The following is a 10,000-nucleotide window of genomic DNA, read 5'->3' as shown; positions in this document are numbered from 1 at the left end:
TAATAATAATAATAATAATATTTAATTCCATTTCAAGTGATGTATTTCGAATGTGAAGAAACCTTTGCTACAACATAGAATTTAAATTCCAAGTAGATTAACATGGTAGTTAAAGATATTTTTGGACTATTCTACATATATCAAAAATTTCTTACTGAAACAATAGCATTCTTACCCATTGCAAACAATTTACAAAAATTATTTAAGATACCCAAATCATTATCAAGTAATTGAAAATCTACATTAATTTTTCTTTTAATTCTGTATAAAGTTAAAAATAAAGAAAAAACCTTTCTGGTACTTGGGATTAAAATGTTCATTTTTATTTTTACGTTTTCAATTTTAATAAATCATTGATAAAACATAAGTGTGGTTTTACTTTCCCATTATTACTGGTATTATAATTATAAGAATTACTATTAATATTATAATCACCATCACCCTTATTCGTAATAAATGGATATCAATTTATAATTCCAGTTTCTACAGGAAAAAAAATATTTACATTTCTGTGTTATATTTTACCATGGGCTGGGAAAGAGTGGCCTACGGAAATTACAAAACCAAATCAATATGAAATTAAAAATACACTTATTTTTACATGATCAAACATATTTATATATAAATATTACACACACACACACACACACACACACACACACACACACACATATATATATATATATATATATATATATATATATATATATATATATATATATATATATATATATATATATATATATATATATATATATATATATATATATATATATACATATATATATATATATATATATATATATATATATATATATATATATATATGTGTATATATATGTAATTATAAATATATACATTCATATATATATATATATATATATATATATATATATTATATATATATATATATATATATATATACATCTATATGTATATATATATATATATATATATATATATATATATATATATATATATATATATATATATATATATATATATATATATATATATATATATATATATATATATATATATATATATATATATACATTTATATATGTAAATATCATATATTATATATATACTATACTATATAAAATTGTATTATTTTATATATATATATACATATATTTGCATATATACAGTATATATATATATATATATATATATATATATATATATATATATATATATATATATATATATTATATATATATATATATATATATATATATATACATATATATAGTGTGGGTGCAGGAACTTGTACTACAGTATTATTGGGGTTTGTGCATGTATTGTACCACTATATAAGGGAAAGGGAGATGTGCATGAGTGTTGTAATTCAAGAGGTATTAGTTTGTTGTGTGTAGTTGGAAAAGTGTATGGTAGAGTATTGATTAATAGGATTAAGGATAAAACAGAAAATGCAATCTTGGAAGTACAGGGTGGTTTTAGAAGAGGTAGGGGTTGTATGAATCAGATTTTTACAGTTAGGCAGATATGCGAGAAATATTTAGCAAAAGGTAAAAAGGTGTATGTTGCGTTTATGGATCTGGAGAAAGCATATGATAGAGTTGATAGGGAAGCAATGTGGAATGTGATGAGGTTTTATGGAGTTAGTTGAAGGTTGTTGCAAGCAGTGAAAAGTTTCTACAAAGGTAGTATAGCATGTGTTAGAATAGGAAGTGAAGTGAGTGATTGGTTTCCGGTGAGAGTGGGGCTGGGACATGGATGTGTGATGTCGCCGTGGTTGTTTAACTTGTATGTTGATGGAGTGGTGAGAGAGGTGAATGCTCGAGTGCTTGGACGAGGATTAAAACTGGTAAGCGAGAATGACAATGAATGGGAGGTAAATCAGTTGTTGTTTGCGGATGATACTGTACTGGTAGCATACGCAGAAGAGAAGCTTGACCGACTAGTGACAGAATTTGGAAGGATGTGTGAGAGAAGGAAGTTGAGAGTTAATGGGGTTAAGAGTAAGGTTATGAGATCTACGAGAAGGGAAGGTGGTGCAAGGTTGAATGTCATTTTTAATGGAGAGTTACTTGAGGAGGTGGATGAGTTTAAGTACTTGGGGTCTGTTGTTGCAGCAACTGGTGGAGTGGAAGCAGATGTACGTCAGAGAGTGAATGAAGGTTGCAAAGTTTTGGGGGCAGTTAAGGGAGTAGTAAAAAATAGAGGGTTGGGCATGAATGTAAAGAGAGTTCTATATGAGAAAGTTATTGTACCCAACTATGATGTATGTATCGGAGTTGTGGGGAATGAAAGTGACGGAGAGACAAAAATTGAATGTGTTTAAGATGAAGTGTCTAAGGAGTATGGCTGGTGTATCTCGAGTAGATAGGGTTAGGAACGAAGTGGTGAGGGAGGGAACGGGTGTAAGAAATGAGTTAGCGGCTAGATTGGATATAAATGTATTGAGGTGGTTTGGCCATGTTAAGAGAAGGGAAAAGGGCTGTCTACTAAAGAAGGGGATGAATGCAGGAGTTGATGAGAGAAGTAAAAGAGGAAGGCCAAGGTTTGGGTGGATGGATGGTGTGAAGAAAGCTCTGGGTGATATGAGGATAGATGTGAGAGAGGCAAGAGAGCGTGCTAGAAATAAGAATGAATGGCGAGTGATTGTGACGCAGTTTTGGTAGGCCCTGCTACTTCCTCCGGTGCTTTTGATGACCGCAGAGGTAGCAGCAGTAGGGGATTCAGCATTATGAAGCTTCATCTGTGGTGGATAATGTGGGAGGTTGAGCTGTGGCACCCTAGAAGTACCAGCTATACTCAGTTGAGTCCCTGGTTAGGCTAGAGGAACGTAGAGAGTAGAGGTCCCCTTTTCTGTTTTGCTTCATTTGTTGATGTCGGCTACCCCCCAAAATTGGGGGAAGTGCCTTTGGTATATATATATATATATATATATATATATATATATATATATATATATATATATATATATATATATATATATTAGATAAACTATAATTTGATGAATGAATAGAGAGAAGAATCCTACCTTGGGAACGAGAATAGCGGCTTCATCTTCAGTGATTTAAGTGTCGGCAAACTTTACCTTTCTGGCGCCACTCCTGAAAAATAAATAAAAAAAAACCTTCGAAACCTCAACCATATATATATATATATATATATATATATATATATATATATATATATATATATATATATATATATATATATATATATATTATATATATATATATATAATATATATTATATATATATATATATATATATATATATATATAAATATATATATATATATATAACGGATTTTGAGCGAAGCGAAAAATCTATTTTTGGGTTTGATGGTCATGTCGTCCTGATGGAAATTCCTGTTGGGTAGCTTCCTAGGGTATATTACAACTACAGCGATATTCCCAGAGAATTTACCTTAAGGTACCAGAATTCTAACTCTTGGAGCGAATATCCCTAATGAAAGGGATATCGCGATATATCAGAGGACGTATTCTTGACACGCCACATGGCAATCTGCACACCAAACAGAGATTACGTATCGAGGGGTCAATTGGCAAGAAACGAAATCGGGAAAGAAAAAGGGGGGAGCCGCTCCCAAGGCTCCCTATTCTCCCGTTTCATAAGCGTGCTTGACGCCAGTCCTGGCGCCATCTGTATTCCTTGTAGCGTACACGAGGTGCTACAGATACTGTATGTAGGGAGGGGTCCTAACAGCCCTTTCATAGAAAGGGGAAGGGCGGGTCCATCAGGACGACATGGCCATCTCACCCAAAAATAGATTTTTCGCTTCACTCAAAATCTGTTTTTTGGGCTCAAGCCATGTCGTCCTGATGGAAGTATACCAGAGCATTACTGTATCTGTGGATTCTCAGAACGTGCCGTACTCCCCGGAGGTAATTTTTCAACAGTCGACTAGACCTAGAGACCTAAGATGTTAAGGTTATACATCTTTTCAACTAACTATAAACCATGTTAGAGCTTCCTGCCCCCCTACAGGGAAGAGTACTACTAGACTCTGGAAAAGTCTCGAAGAGTACATATATCTATGTATGAATACCAGGCAAGCTAATATAGTGGTCTCACCCTATATTAAGTAAAGTATAGTTTGTAAAGAACCACTGCGTCAATATGAAATATCGACCAGTTCTCCGCACAATACTTGTATTAGACAAAGGTTTATATCCGCATAGGAGGAAACTTGTAAAACCGCCACCGTCCCCTTATGGGACGGAGTCCTCCCGATGAGGGAAAGCATAAACCAATGCAACATAGCTTGCATAAAGAAACAATTCTATTAGAATTATCCCAGATAAAGTACATAGATTGAATGCTCAATTATACCAATAAATTGACACAGGTGAAGGAGACGCAAGGTTCTCAAGAACAAGTTTATTGACACACAATAAATAGACAGGTTAACAACAATTATATATATATATATATAATATATATATATATATATATATATATATATATATATATATATATATATATATATATATATATATATATATATATATATATATATATATATATATATATATATTATATATATTATATATATATATATATATATATATATATATATATATATATATATATATTATATATATATATATATATATATATATATATATATATATATAAAAAAGAGGATAACCCAAACCTTTAAGCATAAGTATGATAGTAAACAGAACTTGTTTATCTGAAAGAAAAATCATTAATGCCACTTTTAAGATACCGAGGTATCAAAGTCATAAAAGTCTGTATTACAAATCAATCACATTAGCGTTAGAAACGCTTGGCACACATGTCTGCACTTATGCTAGGTTCACCTTTTGAAATGGAACCATTTACGTGGGCAACTCAGTGCCCTCACTTAGTTTTGTAGTACAGTATGTAACTACACACTCACCCTGGAATTAATCGTCCCAATTAAAACTGCGGTTCCTCGCAGAGTTAAACAGTACGGTTAACAACGCGACCCACTGCTACCACAGATCTCTTTAGTTCCTCTACTTGCTTCGCATAGTGGCGAAAGAACACTCTGGAAGACTTCCAGCTATTGTATGAACGGATATGTTCAAAATCCATACAATTAAAGAAATTTAAGGATGAGGCAACTTTCCTCGGATCATGAACTGCGGCTGTACTGTCAGGATCCGCTCTGCAAATAAAATATGTGATTTTCGCTCTGAGTTGATTCAGAGATAAATTTGAGCCTGATGTTTCTCCCCTGAATAGTTGACCACTCTTGAAGTCTGAAGTTCTATGAAGATAGACCTTTAGGCATTCTACTGGACATAGAGATGCATCTTCTTTCAGAGGGCAGATTCTCCAGGGACCCCACCTGTTGGTGGGTAACTCATTCTCGGTGAGAAACGTAGGATCCGGAAACAGGTTCAGTTCTCCCCCATCCAGGAACTGAACACGACCTGCCTCTCTCGAGAGGGCTCCAATCTCACTAACCCTGGCCCCGGACACGAGTGCAAATAGGGAAATAACTTTTTGTGTCAAATCCTTTAACACACACTCCTCATTGCTCAACAGAGAAGCGAAATGAAGAACTTTGTCTAAAGACCATGAAATGGGCTTTGGAGGTCCTGAAGGTCTGAGCCTAGCGCAGGCTTTCAGAACTTTATTAAAGATCTCGTTACCTATGTCGACCTGGAAGGCATATAGAATGGGTCTTGTCAAAGCAGACTTACACGCCGAAATCGTGTTAGCTGCCAACCCTTGACCATGGAGGTGGATGAAGAAAGATAAGCAGAAGTCTGTCGAGATCTCCTGCGGATTCTTCGCCTTGACAAAGGCCACCCATTTTCTCCAAGATGACTCATATTGCCTTCTAGTAGATTTGCACTTATATTCCTCTAGGAAGTCTATGCTGGCTTTCGAAATCCTGAAACGCTTTCTCACCGCTAGGAAGAGAAAATCATGAGCTGCAGGGTCCTGGTTTTCTGTAATGAAGCGCAGACAGTCGACTTCTGGACTAGCTGGGTCAGAACTGGATCTGGTAGCGGTACAGACTTCAGCCGTAGTTCCAATACCAGGGGGAACCACACGCTGTTCGGCCACTTGTAGGCCACTATTGCCGCTACCCCCTTGAAGGATCTCATTTTGTTGAGGACCCTCAACAGCAGGTTGTGAGGAGGAAACAGATAAATCCTGGACCATCTGTTCCAGTCGAGGAACATCGCGTCCACTGCTTCCGCTAAGGGGTCCTCGTACGGGGGACACGTACAGGGGCAACTTCTTGTTGTCTTTCGTCGCAAAGAGGTCTATCTGCAGTTCTGGGACTTGATTCAGAATGATGGAGAATGATCCTGCGTCTAAGGACCATTCCGACTCTATCGGTGTGAACCTGGATAGAGCGCCCGCTGTCACATTGCGGACTACTTGAAGGTGAACTGCCGACAGGTACCACTTCTTCTTTACCGCCAATCGGAAGATGGCCAACATCACCTGGTTGAGAGGTGGTGACCTCGATCCTTGTTGATTCAAGCATCTCCCAACTACCTCGCTGTCCATCACCAACCTTATGAGGATCGAGTGATGCGGGGAGACTTTCTTTAAAGTAAGGAGCACTGCCATAGCTTCTAGAAAGTTTATGTGAAAGGTCTTGAAAAGCTTGGACCAAGTCCCCTGGGCTTTTTTCCGATGAGAGTGACCTCCCCATCCCTCCTTCGAGGCGTCTGAGTGAATCGTCACCGACGGGGGAGGGTGGCTGAAGAAGAACCGACTTCTTTAGATGTCTGGCTTGGGACCAAGGCCTGAGAAGAGTACGTAGCCGAAGCGGAACTGGTCTTCTCAGATCTCTTCGCGCGTTTGATGCATAACTTCTCCAAACTCCGGTTGCATCCTTTAGCTGTGCTCTTAGCACTGGGTATGTCAACGAAGCCAACTTGAGAGAGCCCAGTACCCTCTCCTGTTCGCGTCTTGATATCCTTTCGAATATAGAAGTCTCTTGACAGAACCCGCTATCTCCTTCCTTTTCTTCGCCGGGATGGAGAAACGGGTGTGACAATAGGTCCCAGTGGATTCCCAGCCACTGGAACTTTTAAGAAAGTCGAGCCTTTTTTCTGTTGATCTTGAAGCCTAGATCCTCTAGGAACTGGATCACTTGACTGGAAGCTTGCTAGCATTCGGTCTCGGATGCTGCCCACACCAGCCAGTCGTCCAGGTAGGCTACTACCTGAATTCCGTTTAGGCGTAATTGTTTGAGAGCTACGCTCGCAAACTTCGTGAAAATCCTTGGGGCTATATTTAGCCCGAATGGCATGGCTCTGAAGGCGTATATTCTTCGTTGTAGCCTGAACCCTAGGTAGGGGGAGAGTCGACGGTTGATTGGAACGTGCCAATAGGCGTCTGACAAGTCTATAGAGACGGAAAATGCCCTCTTGGGCAGTAAGGTCCTTATGTGTTGCAGTGTTAGCATCTTGAATTTGGAATTCACTATGAACTTGTTGAGTGGCGACAAGTCCAGAATGACTCTGAGCTTTTCCGAGTCTTTCTTGGGAACACAAAACAGCCTCCCGTGGAATTTGATGGACTTCACCCTTCGGATCACTTTTTTCTCCAACAGTTCTTGAACGTACTCCTCCAGAACGGGGGTGGAGTGTTGAAAAACCGAGGGCACGGGGGTGGAGTGCTGTACCAGCTCCAGCCCAGTCCGTTCTTGAGTAGGCTGTGGGCCCAGGGATCGAAGGTCCACCGATCCCGAAATTTCAGAAGTCTCCCTCCTACCAATATCATCTCACTTGGACTGCCGTCCTGAGGTCTTGCCTCCTTGACCGCGACCACCCCTTAATCCCCTTCCCCTTGAGGGGCGCCTAGACAAGCCTCTGGCTGCTCCTCTAGGCTTTGCTCGAAAGGAAGTAGACTGCCCTTCGAACGTTGGGGTGAATGCCGTGGACTGTGTCGACACAGCCTGGGGTACCCACTGGAATGTGGTCGGGGTTTGGGCCATCATCTGGGGCACTGAAGGCAATGGCAATTGCAGTTGCTGTTGCTGTCTAAGAGGCTTGGCTGGCCGAGACGGTAGCCTAGTCCTCATAGTCTTCCTCTTTGGTTGAGGACCCTCATCCGGGGAAGACTTTCTTTTGATAGCCAGCCCCACTTCTGGAGAAGGTTTCTATTCTCCGAGGCGGCCTTATCAACAACTTCTTTGACAAATTCGGTAGGGAAAAGGTCTTTGCCCCAAATGTTGGAGGGAGATTAGTTTCCTTGGCTCGTGCCTCACCGTAGCCGAGGTGAACACGAACTCCCTTCAAGCTCTCCTTGCCCTGACGAAGCTATAAAGATCCTTCGTCACTGTGGCCAGATGAGTCTTGGCCAATACCATGAACATTTCATGGAATTTGGGGGTCACTTGCCATCGTCTCAAGAGTAGTCTGAAGAGACATTGAGGCAGCCAGTCTTTCTTTTGTCTCGAGTTCTCTCCGCAAAAGAAAGTCAGACAGCTTAGGGAGGTCCTCGCCGAACTGAAGTCCGGCAATATCAGCCTCCAATTTCCCAACTGAGAAAGTAAGATGGACGTCCTTCCAGTCTTTCTGGTCCAGAGGCAGGGCCAGCGACAAGGGTTTACACTCCTCCAAGGAGGGCAAGGCTTGCCGGCCTCGACTGCTTTTAGTACAGCCGCAAACCCTTTCTGTAAAAAGGGGAAGGCTCTAGCAGAAGGGGACACAAAGGAAGGGAGCTTCTTACTCAATGCAGCTACCTATGAGTTTGTGAAGCCCCTCTCTTTCATCGAAGATGAAAGCAGAGCTTGAGCCTTAGCATGGTCCATCACTATGACCTCCTTTGGCTCTGTCTCCTCCTTTGAAGCTGGTTCCTTCCTCAGCCGGACATAACAGTCCGGATATGACTCCTTGCTGGGCCCAGAATTCCACCTCCTCTAGGGGAACTGAACCCAACTTATCCGAGATGACGATCTTTCCAGTCGTCATCGGCATGTGCTCAGCATACCTCCATGGGTTCACATCTGAGCACAAGGGAAGGTCTTTCACATTGAGCCTTTTCTGGGGCCCATGTGATGCTGCAAGGCTCTGCATCCGCAGTTCCATTGCCGACGCCTTCTCCTGATTCTCCTTCTGCATTTGTTAGATCATTCCAACAATGGAGGAGAGGGCCTGTTCCAACTCTACTGGGGAGACCGGACGATGTTAAGGGAATAGGCTCCGGGATCTGAACCGAAGTAGGCGACACCTCGTCGGCCTCTTCCTCTAGAATGTCTGGGGCTTGAGCTTCATCCTGGCCTCCTGCCAGGAGGTCTTCCTCCAGACGCTCGTCCACATCAGACATCCTGTCATCCAACTGGATTGTCTTTCAAAGCGACCGCGACTTCAGCATCCACCTGGATCTGAACTTGGGGATCTCTTCTTGAGGCTGGGGAATCACTGCATCAGCTGCTGCCTTAAGGAAAAGATACGCCCTCATCTTCTCACTTGGAAGATAAGGTCCAGAGGTGTTCTTCTGGAAGCCCCTTACCCAGGTACGAAGCTTCTCCCTTGCAATATCCCTTGATTCCGCCGTCCTAGGGGAATCAAAGGCCTCAGTAATCAGGTTAGTGCACACGGTACATACCTGAGGGTCCCAATACTTAAGATCACCCTTGGAGACAGCGCATCCTGCGTGCCTCCTACAAAACTCATGTCCGCAGAGGTTCTTACTGCGGACGTTGCAGAAAACACTTCTGCACTTCGGAGGGTCCTCCTGTAAAGAGAAGAAATTTCCATGATTATCAAGTGAACTTCCAGATAATAAAATCGTATTGTTAATCTCTTCTAGAATAACCAATGAAAAGTTTCCAGAGGAAACAGGTGTAGCTCACACCTAAGCAATGATTTTAAAATCCTGGATAATAGACAAGAAAGAACTCACTTTCTTATCTGTAAGGCAACAGCAAAGGGCTGTGCAAGACAACACAAAAGTGTTAGAACACACAGTGCTGTACCAACACCTATACTATAGTTTTCTTCTCACAGTATATGTTATAGTGAAGAATAGT

This window comes from Palaemon carinicauda, chromosome 17, assembly GCF_036898095.1.
Source record: "Palaemon carinicauda isolate YSFRI2023 chromosome 17, ASM3689809v2, whole genome shotgun sequence".
Lineage (NCBI taxonomy): Eukaryota > Metazoa > Arthropoda > Malacostraca > Decapoda > Palaemonidae > Palaemon > Palaemon carinicauda.
The sequence above is the reverse complement of the archived record's forward strand: the minus strand, read 5'-3'. Positions refer to the sequence as shown.